General features: G+C 40.1%; 1 long non-coding RNA gene across 2 annotated transcripts in view; it reads right to left on the reverse strand.

The window, feature by feature from the left end:
• The window catches only part of LOC116152250 (uncharacterized), a 66,076-nt gene that overhangs the window by 19,508 nt on the left and 29,113 nt on the right, over window positions 1–17,455 (reverse strand). For both annotated transcript variants that reach the window (XR_010379505.1, XR_010379506.1), the window contains exon 3: window positions 538–621. This is a non-coding gene — a long non-coding RNA (uncharacterized LOC116152250). The remainder of the gene's footprint in view (window positions 1–537; window positions 622–17,455) is intronic.

The following is a 17,455-nucleotide window of genomic DNA, read 5'->3' on the forward strand; positions in this document are numbered from 1 at the left end:
AAACATATTCCCATTTCTCCCTTCCTATAGAACTCCTGCACATGACCAGGGCATAAAAACAGACACTGAAGCTGAAGGTGCATGTTTATCATTTCCCTGCAGGACACCTTGGAGGCTCTGGCAAGACCCCTGGTGCAGGAACCTCCTCACTGCCAGGTGCTGAGCCCACTCCTCTTGAAACACAAAAGGTCATCAGATGTCTTGCTTTCAAAATGATGTGTTTCTCTCATTTCTGAAAATGTTTCCTCACCAGAGGTGAGCTGAGACTCTTTCTAGAATTTCCTGCTCTAAGCACTTGAAAGGCACCCTGGGTAACTGTCCTGATCCCTTTCAACCTGAGCTTTCACTTTTGGTGATGGCCTCAGCCTCCCTATACCATCTCCCAGGATAGTCTTGCAACGGTTTCATTATCGAGAAATGTCAAGTGGAAACCACTGTTCAGACAGAAAGCAATACTTTCCTAAGGGTATAAGTCAAAGTAAGTACTGTGCATTCTGTCATTCATATAGGCACCATCAATTGAGCAGCACTACTCACCCGTTGGGGCTGAGGCGGGGGCGGGGGCACATACGGTGTGGTGAGCAGAACAGCCCCGGGCTCTGTCCTACTGGAGCACACCATCTGCCAGGGGAGAGAGAGACTGATCACAATGGTCCCATAAATAGCTGATTACAACTGTGAAAAGTGCTGAGTGAAAGGCAGGAAGCCAGGAGACCAGAGGTGGGTTGGGAGGGTCCACGGTCAGCTGAGATCTGAAGGACATGGCCCTACTTGTGCCTTGCATTTGGCTGACTCCTGCCTTTGTCCCTGCGGTCTGCTCTGGAATGTGGACACCGAGTGGGGCAAGGCCTTCGGGGGAGTAACTTATCCACGGAGGCTGGTGTAGGTCTTTGCTTTGCACTTGGTAGATGATGACGCCTGGTCAGCCTCTTGTACCTTTTGGAACCAGAGGCTGAGCTTTCAGAATATTTGTAAATCTTCTTTGGCAGCATTTAAATGATTTCAACAGGGGGTTTGATTAGGAAGTATAACTAACAGTCATTACACTTAACCAAGATTTTAAACACATCATCTCACCTGGTCCTCATGCCTGCCCCAGAGGTATTCTTTTTATCCTGCCCATTTTTTAAGGTAGAAGTAGACAAAATTGGTGTTTCAGCTACTCAACCCTTCACTTCCCTTACAGTAACACTTAATATACTTTATTGTCATGACTTATTTGATTGCATCTTTCCTCACAAGACCTTAAGCTTTATGAAGGCAGCTATAATCACCACTATACCCCAAGAACCTAGTAAGTACCAGTACACAGAAATAATTATTTGGTGAAAAAATAAATAAGTGAATGAATTGTTACAAAGAAAAGCTGTGTTCTGGAGGAAGAAAAAGACACTGAACTAATTTTCCAGTGGCATGTAACTGAACAAGACGACTTTGTCCCAGATGGGCTGGAATTCAAGGCAACAATAAATGTAAGTGCCAACCCAGTTTTTCACATGCCTGAACTGAAAATCTGTAAGAGACATGTGAAAACACAGAACACTTATCTTAAGCCTCTCCCACAAAACTACTACCTCCACCTCTGACTGTTGTCAGCCCTGCTGCCAAGAGACACAATGAGAACTCCCTCCCCCACTCCCATTTCCTGTTCTGCTTCACGTCAAGAAAATCTCTGAGTACGGCTGTTGTACATGTCGGAGCTGAGAACGGAAGTTCTGTATGGCTGTTTTAGAAACATGACTTCATCAGGACAGAGGTAAAGTCGGAGCAGTATTAGCAGTATTAGCCACATTCCCCACCTCCCTTCTCCTTCCTCTTTTGATAGAAAGAGAACTCCCTCCACCCTCTGCTATTCGGTTGTTGTGTATAATCCAATGTCCTGCTTGTCTGCAGTGCCTCCCCTGGCTTCTCCACTGGCTGGGGGAAGATATTCAGACCAGAAGAATCAGCAAATAGGAAGACTTCAGGGGTCATTTGATTATACTGACTAGACAGGGGCATATTCACTGTTCCATGCTTTTGCTCCTGGATCCAAATCAGAGTAAAGGTAATTTGAGAGTCGGACCCATACCACGTCAGCTTGCAGCCGGCAGTGCAATCCCCCCAGCTGTTACCCTACCACCTCTGTTGTCACTATTCTGGGGTGTTGAGTTTCCCACCCCAACAACTGTTCAAAGAACTTCACTTAAGTAAGTTGTATGAAACCATTTTATAGTGGCTAAGGCAGAGAGGATTTGAGGGTGGGGCTGGATATGATGTGCTTAATGGCACATTAAACAGAGTCAGGTTAGTGTTCCAGGCCTCACTCTGACCCCCTAGACATTGTTGTTATTTGAACAGGAGAGTTATCAAGGCGAGTCTAACAGAGTAGAGATCCACAAAATTTTTTCTGAGTCCTTAGCAGTCCTATTTTAAAGAATGAATACCCGGGGGAAAAAGTTGGGGTCAACCTGAAAGAGGTCTTGAATTTATTTCTTCAAAGGAAGAAATAGCAAAACAAAAATATGAATGTTTTAAATTTATCTTCTCCAGATTATCCAGTAAAAAAAAACTAACGTACACTGGAAGCAATGAAAATACCATAAGAGGATTTATAAATAAAATTATAGTGACTGAGCTTCTGAGTCGACCAGGAATCAGGAAAGTATTTGCTAGTCTCACTTGCATTCCTTAATTACTTCTATAACTTTAGGCAAGTCACTTCCCTCTTTTAAAACTCATTTTCCTCATTTGCAAAATGATGGGGCTCGGTTGGATAATTTCTAGGGTGTTATTTGTATTTGGTTCAATGAAATATTGTAAATATCTAAAGGAAGCCAGTATAATCTGCTGTTTTCAGTGAAGTTGGCTTCTGAGCTGTCACTAAAAGGGAATTTAAAAACCACAAACCAGTAGGTGGCAATTTCAGTGAAACAATCTGTAACTGAATTTAAATTACACTTTAAAAAGTCCAATCCTACTGGAGAATATCTGAGAATATTGAACTGCACTGACCATTTCAACATGACTGTATCAGTAGTGGTAATATTAAATGTTACTAATGTTATAATAATATTAAAAAGAGAGCCAACTCTAGTAGCATTACTGTACCACAAAGAGAATACAAAATAACATGACCCCTATTATTAGGCATTGTGGGGATCGGTTATTTTCCAATGCCATTGCAAAACATGTGTCATCAGGAAAAGAATGTCTGCTTCAAACCCTGCTAGGAGAACTAAGGCAATTGGAATGTTGGAAGCCCTGTCTCTAAGGATTCAGAAAGGAAGGCTCTTACACAGTTTTATATGAAAAAGTAATTCTCAAGTGAGGTCCCTGGTGTGCCTCAGAATCACCTAGAGAGTGAGAGCGCACGTCCTCAGGCTACACACAGATGTACGGAATTAGAACGCTAGAAGCTGGACATTTTAATAAGTACCCCATGTGCAGGAAAAGACTCAAGAACCAAAGGTCTGGAAATGTACTTGTCGGGGTTGGGGGCAGCCTTCTTTGCAGAAAATACCACAGTGGCTCTCGGAAGAAAATCTAGGTCCCTTCAAATGAGAAAAGATGTTCTGTGTCAATTTATCAGAATCCAATTAGAAATCAAATTCATTAGATTCCTTTAGAATAAAAGAGGGTACAGGCTTGGGCACCTGCCTTGAGCTTGGCAAGGTGAGGGTGGCAGACGACAGTGTTAAGAGCACAAGCAATACAGGCACTTAGTTTTGTTACTACTATCTCAGCACCGCATGACAGGATCTCAGTGATAGTTTATTAAACGTTTGTACTAGTTTCCTGTTGCTGCTGTAACAAGTTACCACAAATTTAGTGGCTTAACACAAGATAATTTATTCTCTTACAGTTCTAGAGGTCAGAAATCTAAAATGGGTCAGCAGGGCTGCATTCCTTTTAGAGACTCTAGGGGAGAATCTGTTTCCTTGCTTTTCCAGCCACTAAAGGCCTCCTGGCTCCATCGTCCATCTTTAAAGCAGCAATTTGATGTCTTCAAGTCTCTCTTTCTCTTTGGTTGTCACGTCTCCTCCTGCTTCGGCCCTCCTGCCTCCCTCTTCTCAAGCCTCTTGTGAGGACACTGAACCCACCTGGATGATTCAGGATAATCTGTCCATCACAATATCTGTAACTAAATCACACCTGCGAAGCCCATTTTGTCGTGTGAGGCAACATATTCACAGGTTCTAGGGATTAGGACATGGATATCTTTGGGAAAAGGTTGGGGGAACATTATTCTACCACAATGTTGAACAGAAGTTTCCTAAAGTCTCAAACCTTTGTTCTCCTCTGTAAAATGGAGTTTCTATAAGGATTAAATACAGTAATGACTGTAAATGTACAATAAAAGTTACCTATTACTGTTATACCTTCTAATTGTTCTAGAACCAGATTGCTGACAAAAAAGTGATGTAAATATACTAACCTCTTCTTTATTTTCTTCCTGCTGGTACTTCATTACCAGGGGTATAAACTTAAATTCAGAGCACCTCAGGAAACTTAAGGGTCTTCTGTATCTGTCAGGGTTTAGTGAAGGAAACAGGAGACTCTAGGTATTTACTTTTATTTATTAAAAATATCTAATTAATTAATTATTGTATTATTTACTTTGGCAGTGGGCGGGGGGAGGGAATTAGGTTTATTTATTTTTAAGGAGGCACTGGGGACTGAACCCAGGCCCTTGTCCATGCTAAGCATGCGCTCTCCCACTTGAGCTGTACCCTCCCCACTTCCATGTATTTTAAGTAGAAAGAAATGTGACACAGGGCATTAGATAATCCTAAAATCACTGGAAGGGCTAGGAAAGCAGGGATCAGCAGTAGCCACTGCAGTATTGAGTTTGAGAACACACTGCTATCGTGGACTCTAGGGACCAGGAGACACTGCCAGAGTGAACACAACTTCCTCTCCAGCCCCTGAAAGCTGCAGTCTGGAAATTCGAAGTCTGAGTCCAGCCACCACCTGCCTCTTGACACACTGAGACCTTGTCTGCCATTAGAAACAGTCACAGGAAGATGTTCTCAGCTTCACTCCCATACTCCAAATCATGTGTGAGTATATCCAGTTACCAGAACCCACGAGGCATCAAAAGCCTTGGCATCAAGAGAGTCCGGAAAATGCAGATTTCAGTTTGCTAGCCTTGGCTGTAGGGAAGTACAGAGAATGAGACTGAATGCATGCTGAACAACAGTCCACCGTATCAGCAGTATGAACAGAGGTCTGAGACATAGTATGTGCTCAGTAAATATGTTTCCTTTCCTAAAAAGTGGGTTGGCCAGCCTACAGGTTTCCTATGTTGGAACCAAGTTTGGCGAATGAGTTAAAATGCATACTGCTAATTTAAATAGTAAGAAAGTTCTCAAAGCAGGATCTGGTGGGGATTAACTATAATCAAATATGCACCTTGTAATAAGTGGGTTCTCAATAAGGATTCTTTCTCTTTCCTTCTATTCCCCATACAGTTTCTGCCTACCAAAGGCAAAAATGGAGGAAGCCTTTGGTTTGGGACTGTCCCAAGCCCATTTAGCCGTATTTTAGTACCAACGAACCTCCAACTCTACTGTGCAACGTGGTTTTGGCCACATCAGCCACTCTCTCGTTATAACCTTGAACACGGTGCATAATTCCTAAACCCTCTATCATGGTCTTAGGAAGTATCAAAACAAAATAAAACAACAACAAAAGAGCAAGCCATACAGGGTCCCTTGCCTTTACTTGTTTTTCAAGGGAAGACAGATAATTTTGAACTACAACACTGGAATTATATAATGTGGAATGGGAAATGACTACTCTTTGCAGAACCTAAAATTGCTTTTTTGGCACCTAAACACACAACTACAAAACATCAACTTAGTAGCCTATGTCAAGCAAAGAAAGAGTATATTTTTAGATTAAGAACATTACTTTCTCTTCCATTACACTAATTTACATAGATAGATGTCACCTTTAATACTATATACAGTGTAATTTTGATTTAATCAGTCCAACGCTTCATTTATTTAAGTAGGTAAAGATGTCTCTTTAACCTCACATGTTAGAAAGGTCTTAAACTGAACACAAAGCGCTGGTTTTTCAGTATGAAATGAAGAGCAAGTTTAGAGCATTGCAGTGAACTAGCAGAGCCCCCCAGAGAACACCCTGGGCTGGTGGTTAGTGATGTGAACAGCCTTCGTGTTTTCTCCCCCACAATGGTGTGTTTGGAAAGTCCCAGCAAATCTGGCTCTGTGCCAAGCAATTGAGGGGCACATTTTTTCCTGTGAATCGAATGAAATACCCCTCAGCAGACCCACCCATGGAAGGCCCCAGGAACAGCTGGCTGGAATTAAATGGCTTTTATTCCTGTATTGGTAATGGCCACAAGCCAGGAATTCTATACCCAGGACGCATGCAGCCTTCAGCACACATGAGCAGTGGTATTGATTGTGGCTGGAGCTCCACTCTTACGGTGGACAGGATGTGAATGATTAATTTTTCTATTAAAAAATTCCTGAAGGATATGGAGGAACTGTTTATTTTTCGCTCTAGCCCTGGTTTTCCTGATACCCACATCATTCTCATATGTCTACCCAAGAAAGGGGAGAATTGCACAATTATGCTATAGATTCAGATGATTCACACAACTAACCCAGTCAGAAATGTCCACAAGGGTTCAGATTCACTACATAATTATCTAATGATTTCATCTGACATTTTGAGCACTGGACTTACAGTCAGAAAGACTTGATATCATAAAAACATCATTTCCCTCGAAGTACCCTGTAAGTTCACCTGGAAGAATAAATATACTGAAATAGGTGAAAAGTTTTTGGAAAAAAAAAAAAAAAAGAATTACGGTGTGAAGACCAGACTTATCTGATGAAAAGCATGCTATAAGGCTATAGTAACTTAAAAGCTGTGGTATTAGGTGAGAAGAGATATTCAGATGAATAGAACAGAAGACACAAGACCTACTGCCTATGGGAATTTAGTATATAATAAATATTGTAACTCAAATCAATGAAGAAGGTATAGATTGTACCGGAGGTTGCACTGGGACATCTGGGGAAAACGTAAGTTACAATGTTACCTTTAGGATATACTGCCACTCTCTCAATCTGTAGAAAAGACAGTTCATAGAAAAAGTAACACAAATTCCTATGTACATATAAAAAACATGCTATTCTTATAATTAAAGAAATGCTAATTAAGCATAAAAGGAATACTTTTTGCCTATTAGGCAACTTTCAGAAGTTTCAATAATGGTGCGAGAGTGAGGAAAGGAGTATTTTCATGACATAACCTTTGTCAAGGCAATTTGACACTAACAATCAAATTCTTAAATGCACGTAACACTTGCCTAATAATTACGCTTCGATATTACAGCAAAAATATGCCAAGATATTTATTGCAGCATTGCTTGTACCAACAACTATAACAGAAATAATCTAAGTGTGCAAGGGAAATAACAAGCTAAATTATAATATGTTCATGTGATGAATGTTATTAAAAATCATTAAAAAGGCCATACGTATTGATACATAAAGAACACAAAATATATAAATAAATGGAAAAATTCATGATACAGAAAATTCTTTAAAATATGTAATAAAAACACAATCACAGACAAAAAATTTTTCAAAAATGTTATATAGCTAAAATTAAATGTAGATATATATATAATATATTTTTTCTGAAGTGAAAATTATTAACAGCAATTATCTTTCAGGAGAGGTTCCAGGGATGGCAGTGTGTGGGTGGGTGGCAGGGGTGGGAGGTAGAGGTGAGGAGAAATTAGCAGGAATTCACCATGGAAAAGCTGATTTGATCTAAACTGTGATTTGTCTTGAATCCCAAATTAAAGACTTGGAATTGGAACTGTAGGCAACAGTAAACAATCATAGATTTTTAATAAATTGTATTTAAACTTTTGAACAAATACTTTAAACATAGTTCAAAATCAAAAGAAAAATAAATGATACACAGCAAAAAATTTTATTCTTATCCTTAACTTTCATCCTCCTAGTTTGCCATCCCCCCAATATAGGTAACCACTGTTATTTTTCTAGTATTTCCTTCAGAGTTTCTTTATATTTGTAAAAGCACATATAATTATGTGTATTTTTGACAAATTAATGATACTTATTTTTCTTTTTATAAAGAATTTGGCATATTATACAAACTGGTGAGTACATTGCTTTTTTTAACTTCAGGTTTGAGAGAACTTTCCGTATCACTGCATACAGATATGTACTTGTTCTTTTGTACAGCTGCATAATAATCCACTGTATGGTCACCACAGTTCATTTCATTAGTCCACTTTTGTTGGCTTTTTTTTTAAATTGAAGTATAGTCAGTTACAATGTGTCAATGTCTGGTATACAGTCTTGTATATACATACATATATTTGTTTTCATATTCTTTTTCATTAAAGGTTATTATAAGAAATATTACATATAGTTCATTGTGCTATACAGAAGAAATTAAATAAATTTTTTTGTATGTACTGGTTAACATTTGCAAATCTTAAACTCCCTAATTTATCCCTTCCTACCCCCTTTCCCCCAGTAACCATAAGACTGTTTCTATGTTTTTGAGTCTGTTTCTATTTTATAGATGAGTTCTTTAGTATCCTCTTTTTTCTTTTTTTTTTTAAGATTCCACATATGAGCGATATTATATGGTATTTTTCTTTCTCTTTCTGACTTACTTCACTTAGAATGACCATCTCCAGGTCCATTCATGTTGCTGCAAATGGCATTAGTTTATTCTTTTTGTGGCTGAGTAGTATTCCATTGTATATATATATATATACCATAGCTTCTTTATCCAGTTCTGGACATTTAGGTTGTTTCCATGTCTTCCTTTTACAGCTTCTTGATTTTAAGTCATAATTAGAAAGCCTTCTCCTACTCAAAGATTATAATATAGTTCTCCAATGTGTTTATTTAATAGCAGTAAAGTTTTCACATTTAATTCTATGATCTACTTGGAATTTCTCCTGCTGCCAGCTGGGAGGTATGGATTGAACTATATAGTTTCATTGAAGATTTCTGCAGTTTGTCTTACACAACATCATGGCCATTTCCTGCACTGATGAATGATAAGCCTGATACAGAGATTTGTGATATATTTTCTCCCCAATGTCTGACCACTCACAATTGGCATTTGTAGCAGACATTGCTGGCTGCCCAGCTGCCAGCTATTTCCTCCATTTTCCTTGAAACAAAACCCTAACTTTGCTTGGGTGACTATCCCTCCATGTGACTTAGGGTAAATCTTGGTTAAGCTAAGCCTGCTATTTGTCTTCTCAGGGACTGGTTTCAATGGTGGCATGTGACGTCTTTCTGGCCCATGAGACGTGGGAAAGGTTTTGCTGGAGGGATTCTAAGTTTTCCTCCATCTTAAAATGAGACCAAAAAGGGGGGAAAAATCCCTCTTCTTCCCTTTTGCAAAGCATTGTCAGGTTTACATGGGAACCCAGGAACTGAGACAGCAACTTTCTACTCGTGAGAGGAGACTGCCAAAGACGAAGCCAGTTGCTATGTTTGGCAGAGCAGGACGATGAAAGGAACTCGGATCCTGGTGGGTGTTACTGAGATGCTGAATTTACCACTTTGCAGCTGCTCTTCCTTAGGACTTCTTGAAAATAAATTTTCTTCACTGTTGAGTAATGAACAATGAGTCATCTGTAATTGTAGCATCCTAATACAGTGGTCCACCAGTATTGTGTGGAACATGAAATATAGGCATACAAATACAGAACACCCTTGACAAGAGTTCTTAACACTGCCTTCATGTTGGTTTCTCAGCCTTGCATATTAACAAATTTAACGCATCTTCTGGGTCAGCTCTATGCAGTGCTACCACAGCAGAGTTCTGACCAAAATGTCCATGTAGTTGAAAAAATATGGAAAACTGGAAAAGCAGGTGTATAAAAATTTACAACATTAAGTTCAAATGTTTGACTTATACCCCAAACAGAATTTTTTATCACTGTACTTTCCTGGATTTAATACAGCAAATTATCAGTAATATATTCACAATCTATTTCTGAAACAGAAAAAAATTAAACACAAAACCATGTATATAGGGGTGCAATTTTTTCCTTTTGCCTCAGGCTCCAATATGGCTTGGCATGGCATTGCTGGATCCTATTTTTATTTAAAATTGTGCATTTTAGTTCACTATTGATTTTTTGCATTAATTTTGATTTTTTAAATATTGCATAAAAATAGTATTTATCTTGATTATTGAGGTTTTTTTCAGATGCTGCCTTAATTTTTGAACCCAAGGTGAATATCTCACTCATCTTGGTCCAGTCCCAGGCCTGCGAGCCATCATGTCCCTGGGGCAGCACAACTGGCACAAGATTTCTAGATGATGCGATTCAACTCTCTGTCATCTAACTTTTGGGATTTATAGCTCCCCGATTCTAAAGATGACTAATTTTTCAGAGACTCTCTGGGTTGGCCCTCCTATTTTTCTCTTTGTCTTACTTAGCATCTTCATGTTAGGAAAAATGCACCCCCCTCTAAAAAAAAAAAAATCCCCATTGAATAAGCCCTAACAGCAATTCTGTGTGTGGAACTTTGAATTATGATTTAGAAATGTAAATGCCAGTTGTTTATTTTGGATCAAGTAAGCAGATTGTCAGGCCCAAGGCAATATATGTAACAAGCCCTTCGGAAGTTAAGTTTATTTTATTACGATAGCAAGTGTTTTTTAATCTTTTCTAACCTATAGACAACTGAAGTATTTTCTGCAGTCAGGCTGGGAGAAGACATTTTCAGATAAATTACCTCTTACTACACTCTGGAGACATCGTTCATGCTGCTATGTAGGAACTTAAAGGGAGAGGCTATTTGGCAGATTCTGAAAGGGGACAGAAAAGGAAAGTGAAAGGGTCTTTCCAAATACAGTAGTCATTGAGATAAAAGGGTTGGGCAAAGCGATTTTTATATTCAGGCCCTAGATACCTTTTTCAAGATAGAATTGATTCAAATCGTTTGGTAAGTACTACGGCAGAAATAAGAAACTGAAATCAGTGGGAAATGTCAATTTCTCACTTAACAGCATTTTGAAACGTCTGTGTAGCAGGAAACTTAAAATGTGGCCACTCGACTACAGCTTGTGCAGACATGAGACAACTCACGGCTCAGCTGAGACTTTGCACTCCTGTATCTTAGTGTTCTTGCTGCTGCTGTTAGACTACCAGCTCATTAGTATTTAAATCAGCTCATAAATATTTCCTGGAAATTCACAGTTGCTTAAGCTTCACCACTATTCATTTCCAGTTCTCCTTCTTTAGCCTTATTTCAAGCCTTTGTTTCTTGAGCTGATAACGTTGCAGGAGGGTGGATTTTATTGCATATTCATCTTCCTGATGTATGGTGATGACAAAAGAATGGCGGAAGTCCTCTTAGAGGATAAAGATGAGAAACAGAAAGGATGCAGAAGGAAATTTTACTCCATTTCCTTTGTACAAACAAAATTATCTCATGATGGATCATGAAAGTCTGCATAAAATAAGAACATCTCCAAAGCATATGCCAACACAATTTGACCTGAATGAATGTTTCTTTCACATACTCTTTAAAAGCTTTGAAACACAGATGAAACATTTCACTGGGGGCAAGCCCTGGATTTTCCCACTGGGGAGATGGTTGCATGGTTACAAAACCTCTTCTGTTCAACATAAAAGCTGTATTTCTAATTATAAAATAATGATGACAGAGAAGGGTCAGTTCCATCATGATATTCTGTACAGTTTTCAGTCAAAGTTCAACCCCAATATCCACATACAATTCCAACAGCTAGTTCTTTTAAAAGAGTATGAATAAAATTTAACCAATGACAAATGAGACAAAAATAAATACATCATATTGCATTGAATCTAAAGTGCTATTGTTTCCAAGTGCCATAATTTTGCATATCCATAAGAAAGAAAAAGGTGTTACAAATTAAACCAGGGCATACTATTGATTGTAAGTACATCCTGATTTCATTTCGGAGGTGTGAAAAAAATATGAACTAGTAAAATATGTTAATTTTAAAAACAGCTTGTTCTGGAAGAATAAAGATCATTTGATAGCTGTATTACTTGAGTGTTACTTGATACTACCTTTCACTACTACTCTTTTTACTATGTTATTATATTACTTGATAATAGTGTTACTCTCTTTAGCGGAAGATCTACTCTTAAGAAGCAATGACTTTTCCAAAATCATATACCCGAGAGATATGAGAAGCACAGAGAAGCAACACTCTAGGAACAGACCCTGAGAGTCTGCCCAGGATAGCGGACACTGACGAAGTCTTGTCATTGATAGTCTCATGTCATTTAATCATGTGCTCCAGAAATCTCCTAGAGGTTAACTCCAGAATAAATAGAGATCTGCCACGCCCAGGCAATTAAGATAGAATTTTTGGCTGAAAAGCTTCTAATCCTATTAAATATAGTCTAGACAACTTAGCCTGTGATTCAAGACCCCACAAAATCTGGTCTGAAACTGTTTTTTAAAGTTTTTTTCCTTTTACTTTTCTGTATGTAATTTATACTTCCACCAAATTGAATCACTGAAATTTTGTAAACACACACAGTGTATTACCTCAATTCCCTGTCTTTACTTGTATCGGTTTCTCAAACTTGGCACTATCGACACTGTGGACTGGATAGCTCTTTTTTGTGGAGGGCAGTCCTGTGAACTGCAGGATTATCCACAGCATCTCTGGCTGCTTGCCGTCCACCAGAGCCCTCTTTCCTACTGAAACAACCAAAAGTATCTTTAGACAAAGGGGCAGGAGAACCTCTGCCTATACCATGCTGGCCTAGGGAAAGACAGAGTACAAACTTTTGCTCCCATGTTCATGAGCTGCTGGATGCTTGAATTTTGTAGTCACCCAGCACCTATTCTAACAGCACCTCATTTTCTTTTAGGGGAATAACCTTTCCCCCCTGAATGTTGACTTGATGGGACTCTAAGTCTTAGAGATAGTGTCTTGCCTGCCTCTCTCCAAGTGGTTGGCAATCTAACACTTCCTCCTAGGACGTGGACCATTTTGAGCAGAGTGATGGCAAAAGGGTAAAAAATGTTGGAGCAAACTGAATCCTGAGTGAGATGGTTGAGAAATCCTTGCTCTCTTTGTATCTGTCCTAACCCTTATGAGGACAGGAGTTTGTTTGTTTGTTTGTTTGTTTTAATGATTTGGCTTTCTAGATTTCCATCCTCTCAATATCCCAAGATTCCTCTAATAAATGACATTTTTGGTTAAATATGTTAGAGTTGTATTCTATTGCTTATCTGCAAAGGTACCCAGTTGAGACATTGCTATTGACTAGCTCTGTGTTCTGAAGCTAGTCTCTTAACATCTCCAAACCTGTGTCTCTCTTTTGCAAGTTGAAAGTAAAAGCTATTCACCTTTCAAATCTGCAAAAGACATCCTACTCGATGTCTCTGCCTCTTTAAATCTGGGTTTCATGTTAAGTTCTGGAAATGAATAAGGTAGTGTCTTTGTCCTTATGGGCTCACTTTCTTCCTCTAACAAAATTAATGGCAGGACCCAGACAACACCACAAAGCAGAAAAATGGTTCTGAGTTGAAACAGTACCAGCAGGTCAAATGGTATTGGCTCGAAGTGGCCTTTCTCCTGGGCACGCCTACATATCACTCCTTTTTGTGCTTACTCCTTGCTAATGGCATCCCTCCCTCTGGAGGACAGAGAGGGCTTCTGTCACTGAGCTTTATGCACTCATTATTCTACACCCCCAGCCTGACAGAAGCTGCTGAAGTGTCTGAGATTCTGCAGTACTGCTAGGTTAGCAGCGGGAGCAAATAGAATTCAGGGTCAGCATTTTCTATTTCTCATCTGACAAACAAGGTCAGGTACTTCTCTGAGCACTCCACTTCCAATAGCTGCAGAACACAAAGAGACAAAGAGGGGAAGGGTTTCCAGAAAGACTGGTGGTTAGGCGCAAGGTGGGTTTAAGTTTTCAGCTTTTGTTGTGGGAGAGGAAAGTTCTTCTCATCCCAGGCTTCACCTTTTCAGAGCTGGGGAAAAAGAATCCAGGGAGAAAGCCTCTTTTTGTGCTCCTTTGCTCCCTGCACTGAAGTGCCAGGTGCAGAACTAGGTTCCCAGGGGAATTGGGACATCATTTTCCATCAAAGTCTATTTATTTCAGCTGTAGAGTATTCCAGATTGGAGATATTTCTTCTGCAAGTGTCTTGATACTCTCTTGGGAAGTCACCCCGCATGAGTGATGGGCGGTAAGTTCTGCTTCTCCCTTCAGGAGGAAGACTATAATCCATATTGGGCCAGTTAGCATCACAGGAATGATGTGCCCCCATCTGGGCCAATGAATGTCATCTCTTCGACTTTTGCTGGTTGCTAAGCTAACGGTAACCCAGGCCTCTTCTTGCCCTTGTGTCTACAATCTGTGAGCCTGGAACATTCCAGGAGCCACTTCCATCATTTGCAGCCATCTTCTCCAGAGAGTACTCTGGGACTTGGTTTCATCTTACGATCTGAATCTAAATTTTCCCCATGTTAAGGATACTTTCCAATTGCTGGCTCACATAGAGTATTACGTTTTGCTTTTATCAGGTTGGTTTTAGGTTTCTTAAAAATAAATCTTGTTACTTCTCTTATATGGTAACCGGCACATTGCCTTGTAATTATCTTTGTACTTATGTGCCTCTGGAGTGGACTCCTTACAGATAAACAATACTAATTACCCATCTGGCTGGCATCTGGCTGGCATTTATAAATATTTGCTGAGTCACTAACTAAATAAACAGCTGATCTTGCATTCACCTTTTCTGGATGGTTCCAAAGACTGCAGTGCTTTTCGATGTACAGAGTTTTTATAAGACATTGTGATAGATTAAATTATCATTCAGTAAATATTGACTTTCCCCACCAGGATTCCACAAAAATAGTTTGTTTCTCCTCCCTTGATTTCTGCTCTGGTTACTTCCTTTGGCCAATGGGATGTCAGAGGATGAGATGAGCAGAGGCTTGGCAGTGCCTGAGTGGTTGAGCCTGTTACCTCATACTCTTGCTCATCTCCACGAGAAGAGCCTGCCTCAGGCAGATGCTGGTTCAAGAAGGATGAGAGACAAGTGCAGCAGATCTGAACCCAACCAACAGCTTGGAGCCTAGTCCAGCCTGGATAGACTGTACTCTAGCTCACCTACAGATGCGGGAGCGAGAAGTAGCAGCTTATTGTTGTCTGCTCCTGAGATTTGAGTGGTTTGTGATGCAATTTTATTGTGACAATAGCCTACTGAAACACATCTGCATCAGAACAACCTGAGTGCTTCTTATGAATGAGATTTCTGAGCTCCACCTTAGACCTAATAACTGATAATCTCTAGGATGTTTTTTAGAAGTCTGTATTTTACCAAGATCTCCAGGAGATTCTTATACTTACTCCTGGGTACAGCATTTATCACCATGCTATTTTCATCGACGTGGAAAAAGCAGTAGGTTAGCACCCAGAGAGCTGCTGCATTTACCTACAAAAATCTGTTCTGAGAAATTTGGGGCTGTCAAGAAGCCAGGAAACAAAATTTCCTCACTGAGTCATTTAATTAAAGAGGTGGAAATTCAGAAGTTTAAAGGCTTCTTGAGGTGATTTATAAACATAGCACTTCTCAAAAAGCTATCCTTTCACACAGGTGCCCAGTTAATACCTCCTGTTTAAATCTGAATAAGTTATAACTAATTGGCCTGTAGAACATTAATGACAACACAATATTGAGTAAACATGTACTTAGTAAGCTCTTACTAAAAACATCAGGCATTCTGGAGGACAATGGAAAACTCAAATATGCAAAGAGCTTCCAGCTAGTCAGGCATGTACCCTCCATGTACAGAGATGGGTGTCTGGGAGTTTTCAGAAAAATAAGGGACACAGTTCTTGCCTTCCAAATGCTCTCTTGGGATGACTTCTATCATTTCTGCAGGCACCCAATCACGTTTCTCCCCATCTGCTCTCTTTGGAACCCACCTTGGTTCCTGTCTCAGGGAGAGTATTCCTTTTAGGTGCAAGACACTCTCTCTCCTCCACCTTGAATTCACCTCAGTGTTCTTACCCCAGGTTTCTTCTCCAGTGTACTACTATCCTGCCTGGAAATTCCACCACTCAGCAACTATGCAGATGACCAAGCTCCTGCACTCAGGTTCTACCATCAGCATCCCAGTCCTACCTGGCCCAGAGCATTAATCACGAACAAGAAATTTCATAATGGACCTTTCAGATCTCGAAATCCATGGCTTGAGAAAGTATCTTTCAGTAGAAGATACAACAAGAATATTGAAATCTGCAGGGGAGTCTCCCTCTGTGGTTAATGTGCTGCAGACCAAGTATTGATTTGTGTTGTTTGCTCATCTGCTAACCTTGGGGAATGAGTTACTCAAGTCACCTTTGGTTTCTGACAACACAGGGCACACAATGTACTTCTTCTTCTCCTAACAATATAGCGTCATGTACCTAGGAAATTGTCCTGTGCCTCTCCTTGTATTACTCATCCTAACAGGGTTTTGCCCTGTGAGACGTAACTTTCAAAAAGGACAGCTGGGCTCATATCATGATATCATCCTTACCTTATATGGACAATTCTAATGGTATCAAACTTGGTGAAATACAAGCATTTCTAAAAAAAAAAAAAAAAGTGCATTTGATGTGTAGTTTTCTACACGGAGTTGCCCTCAAAATATTTAACAACCCTTATGTAGGGGAACAGAAACAGCAGGCTTGTGGGCTGAATATCTTTCTAATTCTAGTTCTTGGATCAATTGGTATCACTTGGCAGCTCTGTTTTCATTACTGAGAAGTCCCATGACTGAGCATTCAGGAACTGCCAACAATTATCCAAATGGCACAGCTTAGGGGAACTCACATTCCCTGCTGGATCTGCTCCTGGGTGATGGCCTGGAATTTGAACCACCACTGCCATTTGTTCTCTGAGGCAGATGCTATTAGTATCCCACCCAGATCCTCCTTTTCTAGGCTGGAGCTCCCGCCCGGCTCCATTTGCTGCAGGTGTTGGCTGCTCAAAGCAGTGCACAGCTGCCTCGTTGGGCACCTGCCCTCTGCCAATGAGGATGTCCTTAAGCAGAGAAGCCAGCGAGATGATTACCCAATGGGAAGGTGGTCTGTAACCCATGACTGACAGAACACACCGGGGTACAATCCATTCTCCAGAGTTCCCAGTGAGAGAAGGCTGAGGCCAGACTTCTCCTGAAACATCTTTTCCTAATAATTTCCCTTCCCTGGTTCTGCTTCCCTCACTCCCTTACGGGTTCTTCCTGAGTTACTCTCTCACTCTGACAACACATTGCTTACACAAGAATCCCAGTCTCAGGTTTTGCTCCCAAGTAGCCTGTCCTAAGACACCTTTCCAAATAGGGTGAGAGAAATCTTCCCTCATGATATTTTGCCATTGAGAACAAGGTGGCTGAGGACCAAACCCTGGTTCAGATG

Source organism: Camelus dromedarius, chromosome 3 (genome assembly GCF_036321535.1).
Source record: "Camelus dromedarius isolate mCamDro1 chromosome 3, mCamDro1.pat, whole genome shotgun sequence".
In the NCBI taxonomy this organism is placed as follows: domain Eukaryota; kingdom Metazoa; phylum Chordata; class Mammalia; order Artiodactyla; family Camelidae; genus Camelus; species Camelus dromedarius.